The following is a 12,421-nucleotide window of genomic DNA, read 5'->3' as shown; positions in this document are numbered from 1 at the left end:
GGAGTCTATGGGTGATCTGTTCTCTGGCTGAGACCAAGGACATAAACCCTTGTTAGGACCGTGTTGGTTTGGGATTCTATGCGTACCTCTGCTTGAGGTCTGAGGTTGGGTCACTGAGTCTGAAGTTAGTTAGAACTTCTGTATCTGTAGTGGAGAACTAGTTTCGTCTCCTGCTGGGACTCTGGTTTGGAGTCTTTTTAGACCTCCTCTTGGGATACTGGTTTAGTCTCTGGTTGAGTTTTCGGACTTGGTTGGAACTTTGTTTTGTCTCTTGTTGGAACCAGGGTTTCTGGTTTGGGGTCTCTGGGTGATCTGTTCTTTGGTTGAGACCAATGACATAAACCCTTGTTAGGACCGTGTTGGTTTGGGATTCTATGCGTGCCTCTGCTTGAGGTCTGAGGTTGGGTCGCTGAGTCTGAAGTTAGTTAGAACTTTTGTATCTGTAGTGGAGAACTGGTTTCGTCTCCTGCTGGGACTTTGGTTTGGAGTCTTTTTAGACCTCTTCTTGGGATACTGATTTAGTCTCTGGTTGAGTTTTCGGACTTGGTTGGAACTTTGTTTTGTCTCTTGTTGGAACTCAATCAGGGTTTCTGTTTGGGGTCTCTGGTCCCTCTGTGATCTGTTCTCTGGTTGAGACCAAGGACATAATCCCTTGTTAGGACTGTGTTGGTTTGGGATTCTATGCGTGCCACTGGTTGAGGTCTGAGGTTGGGTCGCTGAGTCTGAAGTTAGTTATCTGTAGCGGAAACCTGGTTCTGTCTCCTGCTGGGACTGGTTTGGAGGTTTTTAGACCTCTTTTCGGGATACTGGTTTAGTCTCCGGTTGAGTTTCTCGCCGGGATTTTTGTTTATGATAAAATGTGTAGGACTGTCCTGTCACATGCTCCATGTGGCTCAGGTCATCACAATGCGGTCTTTTTCAGTCCCACTGTTGTAATCCAAACACAAGAAAGTACACAAAGGAAACCAGAACCACAATCGGTCCAGATGACCTGGGAGCGTGACCCCGTCATGATTGGATCTGAATGTGACCTGCCAATCACAGCTCGGTGCTTATAAACCGACGCCCATATTGCAAATATTTAAAAAAGGACATTTCCTTCGTTTGTGTTGGACATGAGGAGGAGAAGATAGAGTATCCGCCCCCACCCCCCGCCCCCGCCCCTCACCCTCTTTGTCTTAAGCTCTAAATTGTGTTTTTATTGAAGGCCAATATGGATCGTGCTGCAAAATGTCATCCGTCAAGCTGTCGATGAATCCGTCTTTTCGTTTAATGATCCGCCGGCCTGATGTGTATTCCACGCCGCTCCATACACCTTTAGCGGGAATCGATGGCGAGCAAATAACACTGGAGGCTGTGCGTGAGACGGGGCGGATGTGGACGAGCGCTATTTGTCCGAACGCTCCCGTTGTCTGAACGTGAATATTTGATGCCTGATCCCGCCGCCGCCGCCGCTGTCGCCACGCACTCGGAGAGAGGAAGAGGCTGAGCGGAGGCGACAGGAGGAAGCGGCGGGGCCAGGAATGATGAAGGCGGTGGGACAATTAACCAAAGAGGAGGAAGAGGAGGTGGGGTGGGGGGGGTGTGAAAGAGAGACGAGGCCAAGAGGGGAGGGACGGACGCCCGCCGCCGCCGCCGCCTCTGCCGCCGCCTCTGCCGCCGCCTCACTTAAATACTGATTTGATCACATGATTGGGGAGGAGGCGGCTGTGGCAGCTCTAAAACACATAACTTTTTACGAAGTGAGAATCAAATATTAAAAATGACAGGCCTTATAAGTGCGGCGAGTGAGCGCGGGTCACGCAGGGAGGGGGGCGGCGGCGGCCTGTCAGCTACTATCTGTCAGGGCCAATTAGAAACAATCAGGGCCCAGTGAAAGGGAAGGTGATTGTTATTAAGCGCCGCGGCCCGCCGAGCGGCGGCCCAGATGTGGCCGTGCATATAAAAGAACAGGAAGACCGCGCTTTCATTCAGGAAGCTGCTGGTGGCGAGCCACAAAGGAGAGAGAGGAAGGGAGCGGGCTTGGGGGTGGGGGTCCATTGTTGAAGCTTTTGTAGAACTGTGGAATGACACTTTCCGACATCTTTATTACATTGGGTGGGGGGGGGGGGGGGTAAAGCACGGTTTCGATTCCTTCTTTTACCCGTGCTATCATCAACTCGTATGGTTCTGATACGTTCTTTTACCCGTACTATCATCAACTCGTATGGTTCTGATACGTTCTTTTACCCATACTATCATCAAGTCGTATGGTTCTGATACGTTCTTTTACCCGTACTATCATCAACTCGTATGGTTCTGATACGTTCTTTTACCCATACTATCATCAAGTCGTACGGTTCTGATACGTTCTTTTACCCATACTATCATCAAGTCGTACGGTTCTGATACGTTCGTTTACTTGTGCTATCATCAACTCGTACGGTTCTGATGCGTTCTTTTACCCGTGCTATCATCAACTCATACGGGACAAATATGTTCTTTTACCCGTACTATCGTCAACTCGTACGGTTTTGATACGTTCGTTTACTTGTGCTATCATCAACTCTTACGGTTCTGATGCGTTGTTTTACCCGTGCTATCATCAACTTGTACGGTTCTGATACGTTCTTTTACCCGTGCTATCATCAACTCGTACGGTTCTGATGCGTTGTTTTACCCGTGCTATCATCAACTCGTACGGTTCTGATGCGTTCTTTTACCCGTGCTATCATCAATTCCTACGGTTCTGATGCGTTGTTTTACCCGTGCTATCATCAACTCGTACGGTTCTGATACGTTCTTTTACCAGTGCTATCATCAACTCGTACGGTTCTGATGCGTTCTTTTACCTATGCTATCATCAACTCTACGGTTCTGATGCGTTCTTTTACCCGTGCTATCATCAAGTCGTACGGTACAAATACGTTCTTTTACCTATGCTACCATCAACTCGTACGGTTCTGATACGTTCGTTTACTTGTGCTATCATCAACTTGTACGGTTCAAATACGTTCTTTTACCCGTGCTATCATCAACTCGTACGGTTCTGATGCGTTCTTTTACCCGTGTTATCATCAACTCGTACGGTTCTGATACGTACTTTTACCCGTACTATCATCTAGTCGTACGGTACAAATACATTCTTTTACCCGTGCTATCATCAACTCGTATGGTTCTGATACGTTCTTTTCCCCGTGCTATCATCAAGTTGTACGGTACAAATACGTTCCTTTACCCGTGTTATCATCAACTCGTACAGTTCTGATAAATTAGTTTACTTGTGCTATCATCAACTCGTACGGTTCTGATACGTTCTTTTACCCATGCTACCATCAACTCGTACGGTACAAATACGTTCTTTTACCTATGCTATCATCAACTCGTATGGTTCTGATACGTTCTTTTACCCGTGCTATCATCTAGTCGTACGGTACAAATACATTCTTTTACCCGTGCTATCATCAACTCGTCTGGTTCTGATACGTTCTTTTACCCGTGCTATCATCAAGTCGTACGGTACAAATACGTTCGTTTACTTGTGCTATCATCAAGTTGTACGGTACAAATACGTTCCTTTACCCGTGTTATCATCAACTCGTACGGTTCTGATAAATTAGTTTACTTGTGCTATCATCAACTCGTACGGTTCTGATACGTTCTTTTACCCATGTTACCATCAACTCGTACGGTACAAATACGTACGTGCTTTTACCCGTGATATCATCAACTCCTACGGTTCTGATACGTTCTTTTACCCGTGATATCATCAACTCGTACGGTTCTGATGCGTTCTTTTACCCGTGCTATCATCAAGTCGTACGGTACAAATACGTTCTTTTACCTATGCTATCATCAACTCGTACGGTACAAATACGTTCTTTTACCTATGCTATCATCAACTCGTATGGTTCTGATACGTTCTTTTACCCGTGCTATCATCAAGTTGTACGGTACAAATACGTTCCTTTATCCGTGTTATCATCAACTCGTACGGTTCTGATAAATTAGTTTACTTGTGCTATCATCAACTCATACGGTTCTGATGCGTTCTTTTACCCATGCTATCATCAAGTCGTACGGTACAAATACGTTCTTTTACCCGTACTATCATCAACTCGTACGGTTCTGATGCGTTCTTTTACCCGTGCTATCATCAACTCGTACGGTTCTTTTACCCGAGTTAACAGCCATGACCAGAACGGACATACGGTGCGACACCTGATCTGTTTCCTACTTTGGGGTAACAGCATAAGAACAAATTCCATTTCTGGAATTTGGTCCAATTCGGAAATTTCCAGAAAAGGTTGGATCACAAGCCCCGTCAACCCTCCCATCCTCCGTACCTGACCACCCTCGCTTTGCTTTTTTGTCCTTTCATCAAGTCCATTTGATCGTCTGGGGTTGTCTCTGGGGTTGTGCTAGCTTAACCCCGCTGAACCTTCGGAAAGCTCTCCCACTTGTCCCGTGCCGGTGTTCTGTTTCCCTTTTACTTCCAACATGACGTCTTCGCTCCTTGCGTCCGTCCAGGTCCGCACACCCTGACTGATGTGCGCATCATCTTACACACTTATTTATAGTTCCGCCCTAAAGATCAAGTGACATCATCAATTATTAACCGCAAAGCGTCTGTCTTCTTGTATTAACCGTGGAAGAGTCCACTTCCGCTAAGCAGTCCAGTTGTTGGGTTTCCAATTCAGTCCATACTGGATTTCTAATCTGATCTAATTAGTTTTGGATCTGATCTACGCTTTCTTTGGTCTTCTTCCCGTGAGTTGCCAGAAGTGACGACTTTCTGTCGACCAATCAGTGGGCTGCACTGCATCTGGATCTGCTCAGTAGGTACTGGTTTCCATCAAAGTCCACTTCAGTTCATATGGGTGCTGGTAAGGTGGAAGTGCTGGTGGACGGCATCACGCCAGGTCCCGCCAGGACCCACCAGGTCCCGCCAGGACCCGCCAGGACTCGCCAGGACCCGCCAGGTCCCGCACTACCACCAGTGGTACGGCAACCAAAGGTAAAGGCGGTGGATACTTTGGACCCTTTCCAGGACTGGTAGTCGTTTGCTGCCGTACCGTACCAAGGCCCTGCTGGGTAAGGCTTAACCACGACTTGCCATCCCCGATATAGAACATCGAATATAGAACATAGAACATATATAGAACGCGTACGTATGCGGACATATCTGGAGGTGATGATGATTACTGGTGGTGTCACCTCCACAGATCACTGTCAGAGAGCAGGAGGGGTTGGCGGGGAAGAAAGAGGGGGGCGGTATGATGGGAAGGGGGCGGCGGTGGAGGGGGCTCCTTGATGTGTGCAATATGCTAATCGGTCCGGGCGGCGCTCCTTGAATGATGGGGAGCGACAGTCATGTGCCAGGAGGCTGCGGACTCAAAGTCACTTTGGCCCCCGTGAAGAAAAATACGACTTGACGGCTCCGTTTTTTTTTTTTTTTTTTACTTTTAATTGTTGTGTGAACTTCAAAGCCACAAAACAGCAGCAACACTTAGCGCGTCTCTTTGGAGGCAGGAAGTCAAACGGCTTCGCTTAATTCATGAGTGGCGAGGGAAACGGGAAGAAAAGACGCGCGGTTGTTAAGACATTTTCTTTCATATAGCGTCAGCGACTCTCGGGGGGCTTTGATTTCTTTCGGCTTTGTAGCGAGTGCCGAGCGGGAAACCATCCCTTCCCCTCCTAGCGAGCGCTCATCATCCAACAGGTGGGAATAAAGCGAGCTCGGCGCCTCACTCCCGCACCCCGGCGTCTTGACACGGCGCCGATCAGTGAAGCGCCAGCCTAACATCTCGGCTTTTCCACCTCCCGGCTTTTCCTCGCCACCGCCGCCGTAGCGGAGGTTAAGGTTTTAAACACGGAGCTGCTAAACGCTCCCCGAGGTAATAACAGTCAGCCTCCATGTGTAGAGAGCGCCACGGCGGGAACTTCCTGGCTGGGGCTGGGGGGGGGGGGGGGGGGGGGGTGAAAGTGGAGGTGATGACATTTATTCATTCATTTTCTACCACTTTTTCCTCACGAGGGTCGCGGGGTAAGCTAGCACGAGAGGCGAGGTACACCCTGGACTGGTGGCCAGCCAATCACAGGGCACATATAGACAAACAACCATTCACACTCACATTCATACCTATGGACAATTTGGAGTCGCTAATTAACCTAGCATGTTTTTGGAATGTGGGAGGAAACTGGAGTACCCGGGGAAAATCCACGCATGCATGGGGAGAACATGCAAACTGAGATGGCCAAGGGTGGAATTGAACCCTGGTCTCCTAGCTGTGAGGTCTGCGCGCTAACCACTAGACTGCCGTGCCGCCCGAGGTGATGACATCATCAGCAGAAATGAAGAGAAAGTGCCAACAGCAGACATCGAGTTCAACACATGGAGTGTCGACTTCTGCTTCTTCTACTTTCGAGGCATCACCCCCCCCAACCCCCCCCACCCCCCACGCGCTTGGTGATTAATGGCCGCTGCTCCTCTGCTACATCTTGACATCCTCACCCTTCCCTCGCTAATCGTCATGAAATCTCCAACACGGCCTGAACTTCACCTCCCACTTCAAGTGGTGGGGGGACGAGGGATTGGGAGTGGGGTCGGGGGTCAGGGTTTAAGGGGAGGTGCCTCCACTCATGGCATCTCACCCCCCCAGTCTACACTCTTGAACTGATCGACTAGAAGACCTCATTTGGGTTTGAGGACCTTACATAAAACATAGGAACCTCGGTTTGGGTCAGTCCTCGGAGCCACCAAGGAGGTGGCCAACTAGTGTGGATTCCTCCTGGACGCCTCCCTGGAGAAGGGTTCCAGTCACGGGGCAAGCAGACCTACGACTCGCTGGACGGATTATGTTTCACAGCTACCCTGGGAATACCTCCCTGTCCCCCCCCACCACCACCACCACTCCCAGGAACTGGAGGATGAGTCTGCTGGACTGCTTCACCCACGACCTGTACCCAGATAGGCGGGAGACGCCAGATGGATTGAGGTTTTTGGTTTTCACCCGACCTTAAGATCGAATCAACGACCAGCACTTGAAGACTTCTTTGTAGTCCAACATGAAGCACGCATCAGAAACTGGGACCAGACTAAGTCTCTTAACAAGACGGCGGACACGATGTCTAACTTAAGGCTGATGCAGGAAGTCGAGTGAAGATCATTTAGTCAACGTCAGCGGCGGAGTCGCTGTGGGCGACTGTTGACATTTCTTAACGGCCCGGAGGCTTCAAAACCAAGGAACCAATGACCCGCGCTCAGCAGTCCCATATGATTCAATTAAACACTCATAGTGTCAGGATCAGAAATCGAACTGCAGGGGAACCCGTTGGAGTCGACGTACCTCGGCACTGACACGGGCGGTTGTCGACATAAGTCAAACTAGCCATTGCTTGCACCGTTCGTTTGGGACTATGAGAGGACACAAAAGGAGATGGGTGATGGGTTTTCAACCTAGTTACAGAATGGGGGCGGGGGGAGAACGGCCAAAGAAAGCCCCTCTGGGTCCTATGCCCAAGCTTTGAACATCCACAAAACTAAGATGTGTCAACATAAACGGACCGATTTGGGTCTCAGGTTTTGATGTTGACTTGCATTGCTAAACGTCGTTTTTTAGCAATAAGCCGGACTTAAACTGGGGGTTCAAGGATGCTTCAAAGCAGACCCTTCCAGTACCTGAGCCCTGCTGTCCTTCCAAGTCGTACAAGCACCACCGTCCACTTTGGTATTACGTTCCAACCAACGCAGGTGACTTTTGGTCCAATGAAGAACTGAATCAGGCTTGGTACTTTGGTGCGGTTTTGGTTTTATGCCAAGATGAGTGGTCCAAAATTCCCCCATAGCGCCATAAGAGGTACTCATTGCAAGTTATCACAAAGGATTGATTGCAGTTGTTGCTGCTATGGGTGGCGCAACCAGTTGTTAGCTTTGGTGGGGGATCACGCCTTCCACACAGGGTCATGGAGTTCGGCACTTCCTGTCCCTTAATAAGTCAACTATTGGACTGCTTTCGGAACAACAGATTCCGTAACCTGACATTCCAAATACCGAGATCCTGGTATGTTTACCAGCGTAGATTTCACCAAAAGCTAACATTGGAAAAAAAAAATGGTTTAATTCTCCCAACGTTCACATCGGTACCCAAGTGAACCGATCTGCACCAGGTTGCAAAATCAGGCAAACCGAGTCCATCTGGTCTGGGGCACACCACGGTTGGGTTCTTTGCAACCAAAGCGGCATTCCTTTTAACCGAACCACACACAATGAGTGTAAATGCTCCCGATTGGAAACCAGATCACACGCCAGTCCTAAGGATGGCGTCCACCCGAGTACGGACCAACCGCACCATCAAACGGCAGCCCCCGAAGGAACCTAAATAGACGTTGTGTTAATTAATATTTGATCCGCTTGAACTAAAAGTAGACTAAAGTTTCCACGTGCACGCTCATGTGACCCCCGCATGGCGGCGACAAGGTGAGTCAGACAGATCATAAAAGCGCCAAACAGCCTTGGCTTAGCATCCGCCCCTTGTCCCCGTCCCCCTCCCTCGCACAGCCTTTTTTATTATTTTATTTAGGGTTTTTTTCTGGCCACTATGAATAAATTGAGTCTGTCCGGACATGAAAATGTCAAATACCTAAAATACACCTAGGCTAAATAGCATATTAATTTTTAATGCCCGCTCATCCTATGCTGCTATTCTCATATCAGGCCTGTCTGCCAACAGCTGTTGCCGGCGCGCCCGCTCGGAATTTATCATCCATCTCCGCGAAGGAGGGAAGCGAATGGGGACGGTGGTGGCGAGGGGGGGAGTCGGGACGGGAGACATTGTTCCCGAGATCAGGAATAAGGGAGGGACACTTGCCACTTTTCACGGATGGCGGTGCGTATTTATATCACCCGCCACCTCGCCACGTCTTGATATACGAGTGGGATTCAATTACACTAATGCCAAACATAAATTGCACAACATTCGCCTTCCTGCGTGGACCCCGCCGCCATGGCCGCCGCCGCCGCTGCCGCCGCCGCGGCCGCCGCCGCGGCCGGCCGGCTTGACGGCGCTGGCGCATAAAAGGAGGAGCGCTGACATTGACGGCGGAGGTAGTGACATTGGCGCGGGGAGGCGGGATGACGCGGCGTGCCAGGGCGGGCGGCGAATGCCACCCGTGTGTGTTTTTAGGTGGCATGTGGCGGATGATTATCATAGATTATCACGATCCAGATTGTTACAAGTTGAGTGTGCGTACGTGCACTGTAGCCGCGCCACGGCGTGTGCGCTTAAAGACACAACGCCTTTGGGGATAAGTCTAACTGGCGAGTGAATGATGAACAGTTGGCGTGTGTGTGTGTGTGTGTGTGTGTGTTTACTTGTGTGTGTCGTCGTGTTCTTTATCCTCACACAGATACGACCATACCATCCAGCTCTAGCAACAAGCTCAACAGTCTTACTAACGTTAAGTACCAAGTACTTCCTGGGGCCCGCAGGAAATACTATATACAGTAACGATATATCGTTTCGAAATAAATACTGCACGTTCCAAAAATACAATCAAATAACGGGATTAGTTAGGCTAATGATGAACATAAATAACACAAAAAATGCAAATAGTAATAGTAATATTCATTAAAAATAATATAATATAGGGGGAAAAAGGGAAAAAAGGAAAAAAAGGAAAAAAGGGAAAAAAGAAAAAAAAAGGAAAAAAAGGAACAAAGGAACAAAGAAATACTATATGTATAAGAAAAAGGAAAAAAGGGGGGAAAAGGAAGAAAAGGAAAAAGAAAAAAAGGGGAAAAAAGAAAAAAAGGGGAAAAAAAGAAAAGGGAAAAAAAGGAAGAAAAAGGAAAAAGGGAAAAAAGGAACAAAAAATACTATTTGTATAAGAAAAAGGAAAAAAGGAAGAAAAGGAAAAAAGGCAAAAAAGGGAAAAAAGAAAAAAGGAAAAAAGGCAAAAAAGGGAGAAATTGGAAAAAAGTGGAAAAAGGGAAAAAAACTACTATATGTATAAGAAAAAGGAAAAAAGGAAGAAAAGGAAAAAAGGCAAAAAAGGGAAAAAAGAAAAAAGGAAAAAAAGGAAAAAAAGGGAGAAATTGGAAAAAAGGGGAAAAAGGGAAAAAAACTACTATATGTATAAGAAAAAGGAAAAAAAGGAAGAAAAGGAAAAAAGGCAAAAAAGGGAAAAAAGAAAAAAGGAAAAAAGGCAAAAAAGGAAGAAATTGGAAAAAAGGGGAAAAAGGAAGAAAAGGAAAAAAGGCAAAAAAGGGAAAAAGAAAAAAAGGAAAAAAGGGAAAAAAAAAGAAAAGGGAAAAAAAGGAAGGAAAAAAGGCAAAAAAGGGAAAAAAGGAACAAAGAAATACTATATGTATATATAATAAGAATAATAATAACATAATAAATATATTACACTTTCCTCTAAAAGGTAAAAAGCACACTTAAATGTGTATGGACTGCTCTGGGATTGGTCAGGGACCGCAACTGGGAAAACCGGAAGAAGGCGGAGCCTACCTTAGCACACCAACAGCATACTGGAGTGAACCTTGGTGTCGTATCAAGCCGCCTCTGGCTGGCACTGCGGACGGGAACGCCACCTGAAGGAAGGAGGAAGTGAACCATGAGCAGAGGGCTGGCGGACCCCGAAGTCCAGACGAGCCGGCGAATTTGGCGGGCGGCGCTTCAGAGGCGGAGGGAGCGATGCCGGAGAAAAAGGTTAAAGATGAAATCAAATCTGGCCCGATGCGGCGCCCGCAGGCACGTTTGGAAATCTATCCCATATCCCCCCGCCTACCCCCTCTCCCGGGCAAGGCCACCGGTGACGGGAGGCGGGCGAGGAGCTAAATACTGCTCGCCACTCGGGGATCTTTCATTTTCACACGATCAATACCAGCTTATATTTATCAGCGCGCTCGCACCAGCTGCCACGTCTGACAAGCTGCACTTCATCCCGACGCTCCTCGGCCCTCCACGGGGCCTGATGGAGAGCACAGACCATGAAGGGGGGTGTGGGGAACGGGGGGGGGGCAGAGACCCTGGACAGCCATTAACCTCCCAAATGTCAAACACGCAGAAATGATCCAGAAAGAAGGTTACGACGTGTCCGATGTGCTGAAATGTTTTCATCAAGACGTCCTGTTGAACTGGTCAACTTGCTGGTGGGCTTTAGCCTTTTATATTGTCCATGTCCTTCATCCACCTAGCAACCATTCTGGTATCGCCAGGCCGTATCCTTATTAAAACTAGCAACCATTCTGGTATCATCAGGCTGTATCCTTTCTGTCTTCTGCAACCATTCTGTCTTTATTCGCCCCCCGAAATACCAAACCATCACCAAACCCTTAACCAGCGTATTTCCAGGCTATGATCCGCGTCATTCTAAAATGTATCATGGAGAAGAAATAAATAAATATTTACAAATTGACTTCCCAAAAGTCACCGTTTTTTATCGACATGTGGCCCAAAAGTAAAAATGCAAAAAAAAGCAAAAATGGATTTTGAAGTAATTTGAAATTACAAAAAAAGATATTGTACATTTTGTAATTTTTTCAATTTTTTTTAGATTTAATATTTTTCATTTTATTTAAATATTTGATTCACCATATTTGAGGAACAAATGAAGCAACAAATAGTTATAATTTTTGAAAAAAATCGGTTGGAAAATATTTATAACATTACTAAAATAAAGTCTAAATATGATGGGAATAAATTCATAATCGTGGGGAAAAAGTTGAAAAAATACTTTCCAAATGTGTAAAACATTTTTTTAAAATTAATATATGATAATAAATCAAAATATTATGAGAAGAAAATATTTTTAAAATTATTTCTGAAGAAATAATTTAGGGAAGTAACGTGAAAAATAAGAAAAAAGCAAAGACTTATGCACTTATACATGTATCACAAAGCTGAGACGCAGTTTTTTCTTCTTTCCATGTGTTATTTTACAAAGTGTCAAAGTTGCATCCTTTCATTTTTCACTATGTGTCCCTCACTGGGTGAGGGGGGGGGGGCACATTTGGACACCCCCAAACTACCGCATAGCACACAGAACAACAGGCTGCATAACGGAACACATAAACCGTTGTTTGGCTACACAAGAGCCAAACAACATCCACAACAAAGTTACATTTCACCGAGCTCCCGATCTCATTCCACATCCCAACATTTTACATATCAATATTTATTATAAGTTCCAGGAGCAACCAAACTAGCAAAAGTTTGATTTATATTCCGGAAGACGCTAATTTGGATGGAATGAAACAGCAACATGGCCGCCTCCGTGTCTTCCAGGACGCAGTACAACCATGAAGCTACGAGATGTCGAAGGACCCTTGCAAGCCAAAAACCTGCTGGTGCTAATAATGTGTTTCCAACAGGAGGAGCAGGCGAGCGTGGGAGGACTTTAGGGGTTAAAAAGACTGTCTGTCTCATCATCTGCACAA

General features: G+C 46.9%; 1 protein-coding gene across 6 annotated transcripts in view; it reads right to left on the bottom strand.

Annotated features, from left to right (window-relative positions):
• Positions 1-12,421, bottom strand: part of znf536 (zinc finger protein 536) — a 227,522-nt gene that overhangs the window by 137,246 nt on the left and 77,855 nt on the right. For all 6 annotated transcript variants that reach the window (XM_058078810.2, XM_058078805.2, XM_058078804.2 and 3 more), the window contains one exon: positions 10,491-10,573. The gene's annotated coding sequence lies outside the window, so the exon portion shown is untranslated. The remainder of the gene's footprint in view (positions 1-10,490; positions 10,574-12,421) is intronic.

This window comes from Doryrhamphus excisus, linkage group LG1 (genome assembly GCF_037039965.1).
Source record: "Doryrhamphus excisus strain RoL-2023G ecotype Guam linkage group LG1, RoL_Dexc_Guam_v1.1, whole genome shotgun sequence".
Lineage (NCBI taxonomy): Eukaryota > Metazoa > Chordata > Actinopteri > Syngnathiformes > Syngnathidae > Doryrhamphus > Doryrhamphus excisus.
The sequence above is the reverse complement of the archived record's forward strand: the minus strand, read 5'-3'. Positions and strand labels throughout refer to the sequence as shown.